The sequence below is a fragment of the Leucopleurus acutus genome, assembly GCF_964270905.1.
Source record: "Leucopleurus acutus genome assembly, chromosome: 6".
NCBI lineage: Eukaryota > Metazoa > Chordata > Mammalia > Artiodactyla > Delphinidae > Leucopleurus > Leucopleurus acutus.
In genome coordinates this window covers 86,042,691-86,062,316 of record NC_139149.1, presented here as the reverse complement: position 1 = coordinate 86,062,316, position 19,626 = coordinate 86,042,691, and positions in this window count along the sequence as shown.

The following is a 19,626-nucleotide window of genomic DNA, read 5'->3' as shown; positions in this document are numbered from 1 at the left end:
GTAGGTCTGTGTGGGACAATGTCCTTCAGTTTTTATCTGTCTGAAATTTTATTTTCCTTTCATTTTTGAAGGATATTTTTATTGGGTATAGAATTCTTGGCCAACTTTTTTCAGGACTTAAAGATGTAGTTCACTTGTCTTTTGTCCTCTTTTTTTTTTTTTTTGTCAAGCAGTTTCCTTCTCTTCCTACTGTTCTGCCAAAGATGAAAGGAGTCATGAGTCCTAGGCAGGACTATTCACTTTCTGGATTTAAGTTCATTAGCTTTTTTTTTTTTTTGGCATCCTCAGCTCTCTGATTGGCTTTAAGAAAACACATAATTTTGTAGGTTATCTATCAATAGTTTATTCTCATTATTAGGATGGAAGTTCTCTTAACTTTCTGAAGTAGAAGTGGAATACCAGTACAATACTGATTTAATTAATATTACTTAAAAATCCTTTTATTACTCTTATTTTCCAGATTTTTGAAAATTGGTGAGTTGTAGTGAACAAGCACTTTCCTACATTACTGGTACTGGGCATAAAAATTGGTATAATCTCTATGGAGCACAATTTAGCAAAATGAGAACAATTTAAAATGCATAAACCCTTTGATTCAGCCCTTATGCTTCCAGGAATTTATTTTATAGTTATACTTGCATGTATTTAAATATATATATATATATATTTACTAATTTTAGCATGGTTTGAAATAATAAAATTCTGGAAGCAGTCTAAATATCCATCAATAATAGACCAGTCAAGTAGATTATTGTACATCCATACACATGGAATGTTATATATCCATTAAAATTGTATTTCAGCTACATAGAAAATTCCATGTTATATTCTTTTTCCTTTAGTACTGTACAGTCTCACTTTTATCCATTCTCTAATGTGGCTGAAGAGATGCCTGAGGCCAGGATAAACTATTTAATTTGTAGGTGGCCCTCTTTTTTTCTGTCTAGATGCTAGTAGCATTCTTTCTTTACCCTTAAAATTCAGCAACATTCCACAGCATGTCTTTTTTTTTTTTTTTTTTTTTTTGCGGTATGTGGGCCTCTCACTGTTGTGGCCTCTCCTGCTGTGGAGCACAGGCTCCAGACACACAGGCTCAACGGCCATGGCCCACCGGCCATGGCCCACGGGCCCAGCCGCTCCGCCGCATGTGGGATCCTCCCGGACCGGGGCACGAACCCCTGTCCCCTGCCTCGGCAGGCGGACCCCCAACCACTGTGCCACCAGGGAAGCCCCCCACAGCATGTCTTATTCTTGATCATTCTCTATTAATTTTTCTTGGAACACGGTGAACCCTTTCAATTTTTAGCTTTATATTCTTGAATATTTTGGCTGTTCCATATGTCTGTCCCTCTCTAAGAATATTTCTTACGTTAGATCTCAATTGTTTATCTTCCAAATCTATACATCATATTGTTCCGTCCAACCACTTTGTTTGAAACTAACCACCTTTATCTTGTAATCTTCATTCTGAATGATTTTTCCAGGCTCGTTATCCGTGTTATTCACTTAGTTTTCTGAAGTATCTATTCTACTTGGAATTGTTTCTAATGCAGTTTCAAGTTCTGTGGTATTTTTTTCCTCTTCTTTTTCTTTATATCTTTTGTTTCCTTCAGCTCTTTTTTAAAAATCTCTTTTATGGAATATTATTCCATTTATCTACAGGCAGAGCAGTTTTTCTTTAAACCTGTTTTATGAAGCAATTTTTCAAATTTATATATAATTTTCTCTTTCTCACGTTACGGTCCCTCCTTTTCTTATAGTGCTACTTTTTCATGTTATTTATTGTTGAAAGGAGTAGTTCTGTTTTGCCCTACTTTTTGCCCAAGAGTAGTATAAGTAGTTTTATATAACCCTGTACCATGGAATAACTAGCCCTTGGAATAACTGCCTTACAGGCTGAATAGGTAGGTGACTGGGTACATTATCTTGATCTCTTCTTTAACTTACTTCTTGGTGACAGTTTTTGGGTTTTTTTTTGCGGTACGCGGGCCTCTCACTGTTGTGGCCTCTTCCGTTGTGGAGCACAGGCTCCGGACGCGCAGACTCAGCGGCCATGGCTCACGGGCCTAGCCGCTCCGCGGCATGTGGGATCTTCCCGGACCGGGGCACAAACCCGTGTCCCCTGCATCGGCAGGTGGACTCTCAACCACTGCGCCACCAGGGAAGCCCTTGGTGACAGTTTTCATATGCTCTCTTGTAGCAGTTTCCCACAGCATATGTTAATCACTGGTTCCAGAGGCAGGTCAATGCTGATATATCTCTGATTTTTCTAGGGTACTTTTGTCTGCTATAGAAGGTTGACTACCAGCTTGTTGTTTCTGTTTCCCTACAGCCATGCCTTGCCCCTTGGCAGGGAAAATTAAAGCTATCCTGGCCATTCTAGGTTTTAGGGAGCCCAATACATAATACCTCTCACCTTTTTGTTCCCTCTTGAGATTGAAACCAATTCAGATGTAGTCAAAGACCTAGGCAGATGGAAATAAAATATCAGCTTTATTACTGAGAGAACTGTTAGAGGGTGTGTATCATGTCAATGGTCTTTTAATATTTCTGTCCCCTAGTCCAGACCTGGAAGAGCCCACTCAAGGGAAAGTTTGGGTCTTCATACTAGACACACTTACTTAAGACTTTTGCCTCACACTGATTAGGTCACAAGTCATGAGTAAAAGGTTAAAAAAGGACTAAATTCACTAATTTTATGACTTAATACATTAGCTCTACCCAGTCAAGAAATGTGGACCAATGGTTAATTTACCCATCAGGCTTCTCGCTGTAGGGGAGAAAGGGCAAGAGGCTGGGAATATTTATAGAAAATTTCTCCTCATAGAAACCAGAAGAGCTTAAAACGAAGCATTCCCCCCCTTAAACATAATGATCTCTTCTTCAGTAGTCTTCTTTGCTAGCCTGTGATAATATAGGCACCAAGTAAACTGCCTACCTCTTCCTTAAATCTGGCTGCTATGCCTTTAAGAATTCATGTTTTCAAGTTAATTAATTATTGGAATTGCTCTTCAGGACCTAATCTATTTGCCAAAACCGAATCTGCTTCAGACTAGATGAGATGCATGTCAAATTTGGTCATCGTCTTTGAATCTGATGCAAACTTCATTGTATCTGACATTTACTCATTGGCATCAGTGCTATGAGATATGGCAATTTTTTCCCCATGGGGGACCTGATTTAATGAATAGAAGGTTTTATTTATTTATTTATTTATATATTATGAGATATAGTTGATATAGAATATTATATAAGTTACAGGTGTACAACAATTTTTAAAGGCTATACTCCACTTATAGTTATTATAAAACATTGGTTGTATTTCCTGTGTTGTACAATATATCCTTGTAGCTTATTTATTTTATAAATAAATATTATTTTATTTTATAAATAAATACCTCTTAATCTCCTACCCTTATTTTTCCCCTTTCCCCTTCCCTCTCTCTACTGGTAACCACTAGTTTGTTTTCTGTATCTGAGTCTGTTTCCTTTTTGTTATATTCACTAGTTTCTTTTATTTTAGATTCTACTTATAAGTGATATCATACAGTATTTGTCTTTCTCTGTCTGACTTATTTCACTTAGCATAATAACCTCCAAGTCCATCCATGTTGTTGCAAATGACAAATTTCGTTCTTTTTTGTGGCTGAGTAGTATTGTATTTCTGTACACCACATTTTCTTTATCCATTTATCTGTTGATAGACACTTAGGTTGCTTCCATATCTTGGCAATTGTAAGCAATGATGCTATGAATGTTGGAGAGTACATGTCTCTTTTCAGATAGTGTTTTTCTTTTTTTCTGATATATACCCAGGAGTGAAATTGTTGGGTCATATGGTAGTTCTATTTTTAGTTTTTTAAGAAACGTCCATACTGTTTCATAAAGCAGAGGGAGAGAGACAGAGGGAGATTAGACACATACACAGAGGAGGTGATGTGAAGACAGAGATTGGAGTTATGTTGTTATTAGCCAAGGACTGCCAGCAGCCATTAGAAGGTAGAAGAGGGAAGAAAGTATTCTTCTCTAGAGTCTCCCAGAAAGTACAGCCCTGCTAATACTTTGATTTAAGACTTCTGGCCTCAAGAACTGTGAGATAATAAATTTCTATCCTTTTAAGCCACCAAGTTTGTGGTAATTTGTTACAGCAGCCATAGGAAATTAGTATATTGATCATACCACTACATTCTTTTATATTTTCTTATCTCTTTGTGGATTTCTTTTCATTTGTTCCACTGCTCTATGGTTCTGGTGCCAGTACCATTCTGTTTTAATTAGTAAGGTTCACATTCAGGCTTATTTTTTCAAGATAATTTTCATTTTGTTAAAGTACATGTCCATTACCTTTAAAAGTCAAATATTAAAGGATTATAATGTTTAAAAGCAGTTCTTCCAATCCTGCTCCAGTTCCAATCTCCAGTGTCATGTACCTTCAACCCTTTTGTTTTCTCTGGTATTTTCTAAATCACATGTTTATATGCTACGTTTTGATTTATTAATTTAAAGCATTATCTACTAGGACTTAGCTCTCCTTCACCACCACAATCTAACCCCATATTACAATTTTTATTAAATCAAATAAGTGTTTATGTTACTGTGAACTAACAAGTATTTTTAAAACTTAGTCAAAAAAAATATTACTGAGACTGATGTCAAAGAGCATACTGCTTATATTTTCTTCTGAAGTTTTATGGTTTCAGGTCTTATATTTAACTCTTTAAATTTATTTTTGTGTATCATTGAGAAAGTAGTCCAGTTTGATTCTTTTGCACATAACTGTCCTGTTTTCCTAGCACTATTTATTAATGAGGCTCTCTTTTCCCCAATCTATATTCTGCCTCCTTTGTCAGATTAATTGCCCATGTAAGTGTGAGTTCATTTCTGGGCTCTGTGTTCTGTTCCGTTGATCTATATGTCTGTTTTAGTGCCAATACCATACTGCTTTGATGACTGTAGCTTTGTAGTATAGTTTGAAATTAAGGTGCATGATACCTCCAACTTTGTTCTTCTTTCTCAAGATTGTTTTGGCTGTTCAGGGTCTTTTGCGTTTACATACAAATTTTAGAATTATTCTAGTTCTGTGAAAAATACCATTGGTATTTTGTTAAGATTGCATTGAATCTGTAGATTTCCTTGAGTAGTATGGTCTTTTTAATAATATTAATTCTTCTAATCCATGAGCACGGTTTATCTTTCCATCTGTTTGGGAAGTCTTTGGTTACTTTCATCAGCATCTTACAGTTTTCTGAGTACCAGATTTTTACCTCCTTAATCAGATTCATTTCTATGTATTTTATTCTTTTTGATGTGATTGTAAATGGGATCATTTTCTTTCTTTTTTTTTGGCTGCATCGGGTCTTAGTTGCGGCAGACAGGATCTTCATTGAGGTGTGCGGGATCTTCCGTTGCAGTGCGCAGGCTTCTCTCTAGTTGTGGCACTAATTGTGGTACACGGGCTCCAGGGTGCACAGGATCTGTAGTTGTGGCGCATGGGCTCCAGAGCACATGGGCTCTGTAGTTTGTGGCACACTGAGGCATGCTAGTTCAGTACTTTTGGCGCGTGGGCTTAGTTGCCCCACGGCATGTGGGATCTTAGTTCCCTGACCAGGAATCAAACCCATGTCCCCTGCATTGGAAGGTGGATTCTTTACCACTGGACCACCAGGGAAGTCCCTAAATGGGATCATTTTCTTAATTTCTCTTTCAGATAGTTCTTTGTTAGTGTATAGAAATGCGACAGATTTCTGCATATTAATTTTGTATCCTGCAACTTTACCAAATTCATTAATGAGTTCTAATAGTTTTGTCATGGTATATTTAGGATTTTCTATATATCGTATCATCTTACCTGTAAACAGTGACAATTTTTCTTCTTCCTTCCCAGGAATGATTTGGATTCCTTTTCTTTATCTTTCTTCTCTGATTACTGTGGCCAGGACTTCCAATACTATGTTGGATAAAAGTGACAAGAGTGGGCATCCTTGTCTTGTTCCTGATCTTAGAGAAAATGCTTTCAGCTTTATAGGCACATGAAAAGATGTTCAACATCACTAATTATAGGGGAAATGCAAATCAAAGCCACAATGAGATATCACCTCTAAATAACAAGTGTCGGTGAGGATGTGGATAAAAGGGAACCCTTGTACACTGTTGGTGGGAATGTAAATTGGTGCAGCTACTATGGAAAACAGTATTAGGGACTTAGGTAATTCCTCAAAAAATTAAAAATAGAATTACCATATGATCTAGCAGTTCCACTCCTGGGTATTTATCTGAAGAAAATGAAAACACTAATTCAAAAAGATATATGGACCCCTGTGTTCATTGCAGCATTATTTACAATAGCCATGATCAGGAAGCAGCCTTAGTGCCCTTCAATAGATGAATGGATAAACAAGATGGTACACACACACACACACACACACACACACACACACACACACACACACACTGGAATATTACTCAGCCATAAAAAAGAATGAAATCTTGCCATTTGCAAACATAACAAAACAGAAACAGAGTCATAGGTACAGAGAAGTAGGTGATTGCAAGAGGGGAGGGGTTTGGGCGGAGGAGAGATGAAGGAGGTGAGGGAGATTAAGAGGTACAAATTTCCAGTTGCAAAATAAATGTCACAGGTATGAAATGTACAGTGTGGGGAATATAGTCAATAATTAAGTGATGTCTTTGTATGGTGACAGACGATAACTAGATTTATCATGGTAATCATTTTGAAATGTATAGAAATAGCAAATCACAATGTGTGTAACATAGTGTTGTAGGTCAATTATACTTCAAAAGGAAACAAACTCATAGAAAAAGAGATCAGGTTTGTGGTTACCAGAGGTGGAGGGTGGGGAGAGAGAAGATGGATGAAGGCAGTCAAAAGGTACAAACTTCCAGTTATAAGATTAATAAGTACTAGTAATGTAGTGTACAACATGATAAATAAAATGAACACTGCTGTATGCTGTCTGAAAGTTGTTAAAGAGTAAATCCTAAAGAGTTCTCATCACCAGGAAAAAAGTCTTTTTCTGTTTCTTTAATTTGTCTCTATATGAGATGATGGATGATCGCTAAACTTGTGGTAGTTATTTCATGATATATGTAAGTAAAATCATGCTGTACACCTTAAACTTATTCAGTGCTGTGTGTCACATATATATGTCACATATATATTTATATATATATAAAACTGGAAGAAAAAAAAACAACTTAGTTGGTTTAGTGCCCTATAACCATTCCTCCTTTTTTGAACATCATGTCCCTTCATTTTTATTGGAATTAATACTGGCTTTTTTTTTAACCTAATTTTCTGAATAACCATTGATTTTTTTTCCCAATTGCTCTGACATTTCTGCTATATGGCTATGAGTAATATGCTCAAACATATCAGTTATGTTTCCTAATGATCTGCTTTCTAGAGTCACTTAATCTTCCTGCTTGAATTTGAGCTGCTTGTTCTGTGTAGCTGTCATCTTAGGCCTTCCCTTCATTGCTTTTCCAGATTTGATTTAGTTCTTCTCATCATGCATTGCTGCTTTTGAGAAATCTGCTCTTATTCTGACTCCCAGTGCTTTGTATGTGATCTAATTTTTATCTCTTAGAACCTTCAGGATCTTTTTAATCCCTGCTTTTCTGAAAGTTTACAGTGATGCATTTTGGAGCAAATCTCTTTTTGTATGGAGATTTGTGTCCTTCAGTTACAGGAAATTTTCTTCAATTATTTCTTCCCTTAGTCAATCTTTACCATACTCTTTAGACAAATATTAGACTTCCAGGACTGTCTTTAATTTCCTTAACTTTTTTTTTTAATGTATTTATTTATTTTTGGCTGCATTGTGTCTTCGTTGCTGCGCAGGGGCTTTCTCTAGTTGTGGCGAGCAGGGGCTACTCCTCGTTGTGGTGAGCAGGCTTCTCATTTCGGTGGCTTCCGTTGTTGCGGAGCACAGGCTCTAGGCGCGCAGGCTTCAGTAGTTGTGGGGCGTGGGCTTCAGTGGTTGTGGCTCGCGGGCTTTAGAACGCAGGCTCAGTAGTTGTGGCGCACAGGATTAGTTGCTCCGCAGCATGTGGGATCTTCCCTGACCAGGGATGAAACCTGTGTCCCCTGCGTTGGCAGGCGGATTCTTAACCACTGCCCCACCAGGGAAGTCCCTAATTTTTTAAACTTTTTTATGGTTCTGCTTTCTGAGATATTTCTTATATTTTTCAACCCTTTTATTAATGTTTTAAAATTTTCAACTATTCTATTTTTTTCCCAATGATTCTTTTTTATTCCTTTATTCTTCCTTTCCAAGTGATAGTCTGTTCATGGAAGCAGTAGCTTTACTTATCTCTCTGATAAGATAATATTTTATAAGACAATATTTGAGGGATATTAGTTAGAGAGTTATTTTTTGTTTTGTCCCCCCCCCCCACCATAAGCCCCATATTGTCTTTGTTTCTTTTCATATATTTTCTTTTTTGTTGTTGTTGGTTTAGGTCAGAGGTCTTTCTTGACGGAGAGTTTCCTCAGATATCTGGCTATCTTTGGCTCTCTATATTTAAGATTATAACAAAGCTAATTGGAAGCTTAGTATGTGGGAGTGAGCTTAGTATGTGGTGAGTTTCGCCCTAGGGTGAAAAGGCAAAGATCTGTCCTTTTAGAATGTCCAAATTAAGTACTCCTTTTCTCTGGAGCTTTTAATTTTTTTCAGAGAAAAGAATGTTCCAGTCTTCTCTGAGGAGTGGAGAGGTGTGTGTGTAGTGCTTTGCTACTGGTGAGCAAGGAAGGGGAAGAGAGCTTGAAATTCAGTGATTCGGCATGTAAACTTTCACTTAATCATTTGTTTTCAGGCCAAGCCCTCTGCTGTGTTAGCTTGCCAAAGACCAGAGCTTTCCATGTTTAATTTCTTCAGCTTCCATTTAGCCACATAGATTAAGGGGGCGGGGAGGTGCCTCAGGGTCCAGCCTGCTGTATACAGGCTTCAATGAATCCTCCTTCCACTTCTAAATGGTGAGTCTTTCAGATAATCTGCAGGGTAATTGACTCATTCCTCATTAGCATTCCTCTGTTAGTTGCTTAGGATACTACTTTCTCTGCCTTCTTCTAAAAATTTATTGAAATCGCTCATATGCTCTAGTCACTATGCTTATTTTCTCTATGCTTATCAGTTAATAGATAACTTTTTTGTTTTGTACCTTTACTGTTATTTTAGTGGGTTTGGGAAGGGAACACAGGTAAGTGCATGTAGTCAATCTGCATTTTTGACAGGGCACCCTTGTAATATATTTTAATACCTGAAAGGGCAAGTTCTTTCAAGTTTTTCTCAGTGTTGAGTTTTAAAATTATGTCAAATAAAAAAAGTTTAGGGTTTTAAAGTTTTACATCCTATGCATTCTTGTTTATTGAGAGGCTGTATGTAATGTATTATACTTATATACAACTTTATATTTTTAAAAGCAATTTTGGGGCTTCCCTGGTGGCGCAGTGGTTGAGAGTCCACCTACTGATTCAGGGGACACGGGTTCGTGCCCCGGTTTGGGAAGATCCCACATGCCGCGGAGCGGCTGGGCCCGTGAGCCATGGCCGCTGAGCCTGCGCGTCCGGAGCCTGTGCTCCGCAACGGGAGAGGCCACAACAGTGAGAGGCCCGCGAACCGCAAAGAAAAAAAAAATCACTGGTAAAAGCAATTTTGTATGTGTTATCCCATTTGAGCTTCATTTTATGAGAGGTTCTGCAGTTGGGAACATTGAGCATAGCAGAGGATTGGGAGAGGTGTTGGCCTGAAATTTGCAATAAAGTTGGGAATATAATACTCAAGTTTTATAAGCAGTTAGCTTTAATATCATTAAAAATTTTTTTTTAATTAATTTGTTTTTGGCTGTGTTGGGTCTTTGTTGCTGTGCGGGCTTTCTCTAGTTGCAGCGAGTGGGGGCTACTCTTCGTTGAGGTGTGAGGGCTCTCATTGCGGTGGCTTCTCTTGTGGAGCACGGGCTCTAGGCGCACGGGCTTCAGTAGTTGCAGTACGCGGACTCAGTAGTTGTGGCACTCGGGCTTAGTTGCACCGAGGCACATGGGATCTTCCTGGACCAGGGCTCGAACCCATGTCCCCTGAATTGGCAGGTGGATTCTTAACCACTGTGCCACCAGGGAAGTCCTAATATCGTTTTAACAGAAGAACTTAGTGTGATACTTTAAACTATCAAAAACTTTTGAAATATAGTTTTTCAGCCATTCTTTCAAAAAGATAAAATATTTTCTTCTCTAGTTCACTTCCTCTTCTCTAATATATTGTTTATATTTTGAATGGTCTTATTGATTTTCATCAACATTTTTCAAGTCTTATTTTCTTTTTTTTAAAAACATCTTTATTGGAGTATAATTGCTTTACAATGGTGTGCTAGTTTCTGCTTGATTTATTTATTTAAGTATAGTTGGTTTACAATATTGTGTTAACTTCAGGTTAGTTTCAGCATAGTGATTCAGTATTTTTGTAGCTTATATTCCATTATAGGTTATTACAAGATAATAGGTTTAATTCCTTGTGCTATACAGTAAATCCTTGTTGCTTATCTATTTTCTATATAGTAGTTTGTATCCATGAATCCCATACCCCTAATTTGTCCCTCTCCCCCTTCCCTCTCCCCTTTGGTAACCAGAAGTTTGTTTTCTATGTTTGTAAGTCTATTTCTGTTTTGTATATACTATCATTTGTATTTTTTTTAGATTCCACATATGAATGATATTGTATAGTATTTGTCTTTGTCTGACTTATTTCATTAAGCATAATATTCTCTAGGTCTATCCACGTTGTTGCAAATGGCAGTATTTCATTTTTCTTTATGGCTGAGTAATATTCCATTGTTTATATGTGTGTGTGTGTGTGTGTATCACATCTTCTTAAGTCAGTCATCTTTTGCTGAGCACTTGGGTTGCATCCATGTCTTGGCTATTGTAAATAGTGCTGCTGTGAACATTGGGGTGCATGTAGCTTTTTGAATTAGTGTTTTTGTTTTTTCCCATTATATACCCAAGAGTGGAATTGCTGGATCATATGGTAGTTCAGTTTTTAACTTTCTAAGGAACCTCCGTACTGTTTTCTGCACTGATGACTGCACTGATTTGCATTCCCACCGAAAGTGTACGAGGGTTCCCTTTTCTCCACATCCTTTCCAAAATTTACTTGTAGTTTTTTGATGGTAACCATTCTGACTGGTGTGAGGTGACACCTCATTGTGGTTTTGATTTCCATTTCTATAATAATTAGCAATGTTGAGCGTCTTTTCATGTGCCTGTTACCCATCTGTATGTCTTCTTTGGAAAAATGTCTTTTCAGGTATTCTGCCATTTTTTGATTGGATTGTTTGGTTTTTTTGATATTGAGTTGTATGAGCCATTTGTATATTTTGGATGTTAACCCCTTGTTGGTCGCATCATTTGCAAATATTTTCTCTCATTCCACAGGTTGTGTTTTTGTTTTGTTGATGGTTTCCTTTGCTGTGGAAAAGCTTTTAATTATCTAATAATCTATTTTTTTAATTAAAAAAAAATTTTTAACATCTCTGTTGGAGTATAAGTGCTTTACAATCGTGTGTTAGTTGCTGCTTTATAACAAAGTGAATCAGCTATATGTGTACATATATCCCCATATCTCCTCCCTCTTGCGTCTCCCTCCCACCCTCCCTATCCCACCCCTCTAGGTGGACACAACGCACAGAGCTGATCTCCCTGTGCTATGTGGCTGCTTCCCATTAGCTATCAATTTTACATTTGGTAGTGTATATATGTCCATCCCACTCTCCCACTTCATCCCAGCTTACCCTTCCCCGTCTGCGTGTCCTCAAGTCCATTCTCTACGTCTGCATCTTTATCCTGTCCTGCCCCGAGGTTCTTCAGAACCTTTTTTTTTAGATTCCACATATATGTGTTAGCATACAGTATTTGTTTTTCTCTTTCTGACTTACTTCACTCTGTATGACAGACTCTAGGTCCATCCACCTCACTACAAATAACTCAATTTAATAATCTATTTTAAATGTTACTCATATCTTCTTTATGAAATGATATGACTAAAGTGGCATAAGTAAATTAATTATACCTCTATAGTAAATTCATAATATGTCAGTCTAAAAAGTAAATAACAATCCTGAAGCATATCATTTTTTGAAAAAAATAACATCTAGTTTGTTTTTTTATGTAACCTCTTCTCTATAGACTAAAATTATGCTGATTAATAAAAGTATAGACTACTTATAAAAAATAAATTTTATTGTGACTAGAAATTCAAATACAGTTTGCAGAATTGACTTTCTGTTTTGTTAATGACCTTTTTCTGTTTTCATTCTTATAAGCAACTTCTTTCTTATGTACCTAACTAGTTCTTGGAAACCTATAGGTTTTTGGAAGCAGGTTACCTGAAAATTAGGAAACTAATATTGTATGTTTCAGTTAACTCACTATAAGACAGAAGATAACTTTAATCATACTTTCCTCACCTTCAAAATGCAAAAGAACACTGCTTCTGGAGTCAAAGTCTTGGATGTGTGCTAAGTATCAATATGTTCTTAATGTATGTGTATCCTTGAGAAAGTTCCCTTAATTTCACAATGCCTCGGTGATCTCCTTTACAAAACCGGAATAATAAAATCTGCCATTTCTAGTTGTCAGGGTTGTCATGAAGATTGAAGGAGATAAAATGTATGAAAATGTTTTAAAAATTGTCAAGAGTTCTACAAGTATAATGATTACTATTTTAGTCAGTAGTAATACCAAGATTATCAGGAACTTTTAAATATCTTAAGCCCCCTCTAAGACTTTACCTTTTACATAATTTTGAATTATTTTTGAAAAACAGTTAAGCTCTAGTCATGTTATAAGAATATTAGGTGGACATTGTATCCTCTCTGTGGGCAACTTACTTTCTTAGTATGGGATTTTGGGGTGTATGATTGAATGGCTGTAAGTAATTACCATATTCTTTCTGTTTTAGATAAAGACAGGTCTGCATCTAATTTTCTCATTCAGTGTCTTATTGGTGTTATGATTGCAGTGTCAAGTGTAGCACCCAGAACAAAGCTGGCATTTAATATGTGTATGAAACTGACTTCCTTATTGGGACTCTTTGGAAATTTCAGCTAATTATAGTTCTGCCTACTTCTATTGTCTCAGAGTATTTGTAAATTTCAACTGCCCTAGTCCGGTTTTCCTCTCTCAGTAATCAAACCCACATTTGGCTAAACAACAGTTAAGCTCACCTATCTGAAAGGATTCGTATTTATAACCTGATGCAATTCTAGTCTAATATTAAAGCTGGTACTTCATAAATATATCCTTTAGGAAAGTTCGAGGGGCAATTCTCAACCTGTGACTTAAAAGTTTGTCTTTCATATCAGTAACCCCTAATGATTCCAGTAGGCTTCAGTTTGTCTCCATCTGTGCAAGGGGACATACAAATCACCCTGTAACATAATCTACTCATTGATTTGCCAGAGCCAAAAGCTATTCCTGAATTAATGGACAATTGATGAAAGATTAGTCAGGCAGTACCTTTAAAAATTACATATATGGGGCTTCCCTGGTGGCGCAGTGGTTAAGAATCCGCCTGCCAGTTCAAGGGACACGGGTTCACGAGCCCTGTTCGGGGAAGATCCCACATGCTGTGGAACAACTAGGCCTGTGCGCCACAACTACTGAGCCTGTGCTCTAGAGCCTGCGTGCTGCAACTACTGAGCCTGTGTGCCACAACTAATGAAGCCCGTGCGCCTAGAGCCTGCGCTCCGCAGCAAGAGAAGCCACCGCAATGAGAAGCCCACACACCACAGCAGAGAGTAGCCTCCACTCGCTGCAACTAGAGAAAGCCCGCGTGCAGCAACAAAGACCCAACACAGCCAAAAATAAATAAATAAAATAAATTTATTTTAAAAAATTACATATAGTATATATATGTGTGTGTACATACGTATGTATGTATACATACATATGAACAAAGAGTAAACATTAGCTTAAAGAGACTTATGACTCTTCAGACTATGCTTTGAGAACCATGATCTAGATCAGAGTTCTGTAAACTTTTTCTGTAAAAGACCATGATAGTAATTTTGGCTGTGTAAACCATGCAGTGTGCTGGATCTACTTAATTCCGCTGCTGTAGCAAGAAGGCAGCTAAGGACTAATTTGCCAGAGGACCATAGTGTTTGCCCATCAGCCTAGATCCCTGAAATGCAGTGGAGATGTGATCTTGGTTAGGCACATCATTTACCCACAAAGCACTTTCTTCTGAGGTGAGTTGTTTGAGTTCCTTTTTTTTAGGTTGAACCATATGAAATTGCTGATTTTGTAGGTCAAAAATGATCTAATGTTGGCAGTTTCATATTGGTCAATCAAAGACAAAAAGCTATTTTACTTATAAAAACTTTAATCAGCACACATAGTCTGTATTGCTATTGCTCTGGTGAATGATTTTATGGCAAATGAGGATAGATGACACTTTAATCTTGCAGTCTTGTTGGGTGATGGAGTTCGTATAAGCTTTTCACTCTAACTCTATATCGATTAAATTTTCTCTGTGGAATTGTTTTATATTCTCTCAGTTACGATTAAGATTTTAAAATTTCTTTTATTGGTCTCTCATTGTATGGAAGTCTCCATCCCTTTTGAACTAGGTAACAGAAATAGAAAGTTGAACTAGGTAACCTCTAAGGTTCTTTTCAGTTTCTTTCAACTATGGGATTTAAGTATCTATTATATATAGAACATATTTCCATTAAACTATTATTCTTATTATGGTTAATCCATAGCACAATACTAAGAACCTAGTACAAATTTGATTCACCTTCTTCAAACCTTCAAATTTTACCACCTTTCTGCTTTCTTTCTTGAAGTTCTCCTGTGTTCTCACTGCTTAACTATCTTCATATAGTTAGCTCCCAAATCACCATTTCCAATCTAAAAATTAAAATGAAAAAGCATAAAATAATATGCTTCTTAACTGCCCACAATTTTTGTTCTAAGTGCTCTACATGTATTTTCTCTTTTGATTCTTATAGCAATCTATTTCCATCATTATTCCTATTTTACCGATGAGAAAACTAAGGGTCAGAAAGATTAATGTAACTTGCACAATGTCCCACGGCTAGTAAATAGTGGAGTTGTTGGCTTCAAACCTAGGCAGTATGACTGGAGATCCAAGCTTGAAACAACCTTTGCTACTACGGTTTTAATTGGTTGTTAGATATTTCTGTAAACTCAGATGTCCCTTATCATTTCAAATTCAAAATTTCACACATCAAATGCATAGTGTTCCCACTTAGATAGCTTCTCCTAATTGCCCTTATTTTTCAGGGGCAAAGCTTGAATCATTATTAACAAGTTCTATAGATTCTTCCTTCAGATATATTCTTATGCTAATGTCCTTGGTCCAGACTCCTATTAGATTATATCTGGAATATGGAAAGATTTTCTAAACTCTCTGTTTAGTCTTTCTGCTGCTCCAAAACCTTCATTGGCTCCACGTTACCTATTAGGCTGTACAGATAAGAATCCACCTGCCAACACAGAGGACATGGGTTCGATCCCTGGTCCAGGAAGATCCCACATGCTGCGGAACAACTAAGCCTGTGCACCACAGCTACTGAGCCTGCGATCTAGAGCCCGCAAGCCACAACTACTGAGCCCACGTGCCGCAACTACTGAAGCCCGCACGCCTAGAGCCCGTGATCCGCAACAAGAGAAGCCACCACAATGAGAAGCCCGTGCACCACAACAAAGAGTAGCCCTGCTCGCTGCAACTAGAGAAAGCCCACGCGCAGCAATGAAAACCCAAAGCAGCCAATAAATAAATAAATAAATGTTCCTTTAAAAAAAGAAAAAAGAGAAAATTCATGGCTTGGGAGCTAAAGTAATCAGGAATACTACATTAATATTAAACAGCAACCTTGTCTAATGTATTTTCTTAATTACATCAAATGGTGATGTTGTATTTAGTCAAAAGTCTTCACAGATTATTTTTCTCAAGGGGATTTCAGTGCTTCAGTTTGCACATTACCATCAGTCTGTTTTGCTTGTTTCTCTGTGATGTCATAGTAACGAGATGTTATAAGTAAAGTGAGTATAGAACTACCTCTAAAGAGAAAATTGATTTGTTTTATTTTAATATTTGTATTCCATATCCAAGAGATAGCTACAAATACAAATTTAAATATTATATAATGCAAAAATGAGTAAAGTGTTCCATGTGATGACTGTGTTCAAGTAAAAAAAATATTGTACTCTTTCTAGAAATAAAGGAGATTATGGACTTCCCTGGCGGTCCAGTGATTAAGACTCTGTGCTCCCACTACAGGGGGCAGTTTCGATCCCTGGTTGGGGAACTAATATCCCACATGCCGTGCAACACGGCCAAAAAAAAAAAAAAAAGAAAGAAAGGAGATTTCTAGTTAAGATGGCATGGTAAGTTCTGCTCCAAATTCATAGTAATCAAAAAAAAAAAAAAACAAACCCCAGAAAGTTTATCTTGGCTAGATAATAAGATAAACATGGACTAGAAACAAAATAGACAAAAGAAGTGAGTGGACTGAAACAGACATCTTGAGCTCTCAGTATAGAAGTAGGTCCTAGCTTCTGGGAGTTCAGGTTCTGCAGGTTGGTAGAAATTAAAAGTGTTTCACATGCAATGCTCCTTCAACACCCTGAATAGATCGGTAGTATTTCAGATACCACTATATCAGGGTCCCTAAAATATCAGTATATGACACTGTGAAAGTAGCAACCCTGAAGGTGAAGTGGAGGCAACTAGATTATAGATCTAGTGATCTATAATCACTAGATAAGGAGGAATAACCAGAAAGAGGAAAAAGGAAAAGTAAAGATTTTATACTCAAAATAAGCTTACAGAATTCAACCAGCAAAATCAATATTTGGAAAATGAATTTACTCCAGATAAAAAGTCTAAGAATTCTATATATTTAGGGTGCCAAAGAGAAAAATTATGGAATGATGTCATTAAAAAGGATAAAAAATTAGGAGAATATTAAGAAGAACCAATTGGAAAACTTGGAAATTAAGAAAGAAAGAAACAGTCACTGGATTAAAAAAAAAAAAACTCAATAGGTATGATGAACTCTAGACTGAACAGAGTTGAAAAGAGAATTCATAAACTGGAAGACTGTACTGAAGAACTTATCCAGAATATAGGACAGACAAACAGATAAAAAAATGAGCCATTAAGACATACAAAGAATAACACCCAATAGAAGATTCAGATAAAAAGAAGAAATTATGGCTGAAAAGGAATATTTGAAGGGATTACAGCTTAGAATTTTCTAGAACTGAAGGAAGACATGAACCTCCATACAGAAAATACACTCTACTTAAATACATCTTAGAGAATCTCAGGGCATCACAGATAAAAACTCTTTTCTGAAAGATTCAAATAGAAAAAGGAGGGACAGTAGGAGCCCAGACTTCTCATTGACTGCAATAGATGACCTAAGGTATTAGGGCTTCTATCCTCAGTTAAGGAACACTAAGGAATGTTATATAATGGAAACAACAAAACAGACACATACATAGCAACATACATAGAACTTAAAAACAGAGGACTGGGGACTTCCCTGGTGGCCCAGTGGTTAAGACTCTGAGCTGCCAATGCAGGGGGCCAGGGTTCAATCCCTGGTCAGGAACTAGATCCCACATGCTCCAACGAAGATCCTGCGTGCTGCAACTAAGACCCGGCACAGCCAGGTAAATAAATAAATAAATAAATAAATAGTGAAAAAAAAACAACAAAAAATCAGAAATGGAATCTACAGCACAGTGTCATTTGTGTAGATTAGCATATGTACATAACACATTGTACAAGAACACATTCAAATAAAAAGGTACACATCAAACACATTGAATGATTGTGATGACAGATGGATATGAGGAAGGGGTTAAAAAGGAATGAATATACAAATAAATGAACAAACAAAAGAATGAGTCTTGCATGGACCAATAATGATAGCTTTAAAAAGAGGAGAATTGTTGCCAATCTATACTTTTATATACAATTAAACTATCATTTATGAATGAAGGCAAAATAGAGTGTCATAGATACCAAAACTGAGAGAATTTCTATCCACCGGATTATTTAGGATTGACAGGATTTATTTAGGATAAGACCTAAATAAATGGAAATACATACTATGTTCATGAAGTGGAAGACTCAATATTATTAAGATTCCAGTCCTTCACAGATTGATCTGCAGATTCAGTGCCATCCCAATCTAAATTCCAGAACTCTCCAGCTCAATACTAAAAAACAAAAGACAAACAAACCAATTTAAAAGTGAGCAAAAGACTTACAAACACAACAATGGAGGATATACAAAAGGCCAGTTGGCACATGAAAAAGTGTTCATTATCAGTTGTCAGGAAAATACACATTAAAGCTGTAAGGAAATACCACTACACAACTAGAATGGATAAAACCAAAAAATCTGCCAACGTTAAGTGTTATTGAGGTTGTGGAACAATTTTAACTCCCATACATTGCTAATGGGAATGTAAAACAGCAATTTTTTGTAAAGTGTACACCAATCCTTTGATAGAGAAAAATCCATTTCTAGGTTTTATTGAAGAGAAGTGAAGACATTTGTCCACAAAAGACTTGTATAGGCATATTCATAGCAGATTTATTTACAGTAGTGAAAAATTAAAGCATACTGTTAACACTCATACAATGGATTACTGTTCAGCGATAAAAAAGAACAAACTAGGAAAGGAAAAACTAAGGTGAAAAAAAATCAAAACATTTATTATTTATGGTAGGCTAGGCATTGGCTGGAAAGGGATACAAGAGAACTTTCTGGGGAGTTGGAAATGTTCTATACCATAATACCTATTTGTCAAAAGTATACAGCTAAAAATTGTACATTTCATTGTATGTAAATATTATCAAAAATAACCATATAAAATGATGATGATAATGATTATGGAGTAAGGTGGTAGGGAATAGGTGAAGGTATAAATGACACAGAAATGACAGAATATTGGGATGATTGAGCTATCATTTTATTGTTGTCTGCATATGTTAAACTATATATAACTTTTGAAGAAATTAAGAAAGAAAAATGTCTTATGTTTACCCAGACATTTACCAGTTCCAGTCATCTTCATTCTTTCCTATAGATAAATTACTGTTGTAATTTCCCTTCAGCCTGTAGAATTCGTTAGCATTTCTAAAAGTCCCCTGGCCATGAATTTTCTCAGTTCTTTATCTGAAAATGGCTTTATTTTGATTTCAGTTTTAAAGGACAGTTTCAGTAGAGAATTATGAGTTGATAGTTTTTCTTTCTTTCATTCAACACCTTAAATATGTCCTTCCATTGTAGTCCGGCTTTTGTTGAGAGCTTCCATCTTATTTATATTTTTGTTCCCGTTTGTGTAATATACAATTTTTCTCTGCTTTCAAGATAGATTTTCTCTTTATCTTTGAATTGAAGCAGTTGGTCTATGATGTGCCTATTTGTGGTTTTCCTTGTGTTTATCAGTCTATAAGTTAATGTCATTTACAAAATTTAGGATTTTTTTTTGTTTTTTGTTGTTGTTGTTTTGTTTTTGCGTTATGCGGGCCTCTCACTGTTGTGGCCTCTCCCATTGCGGAG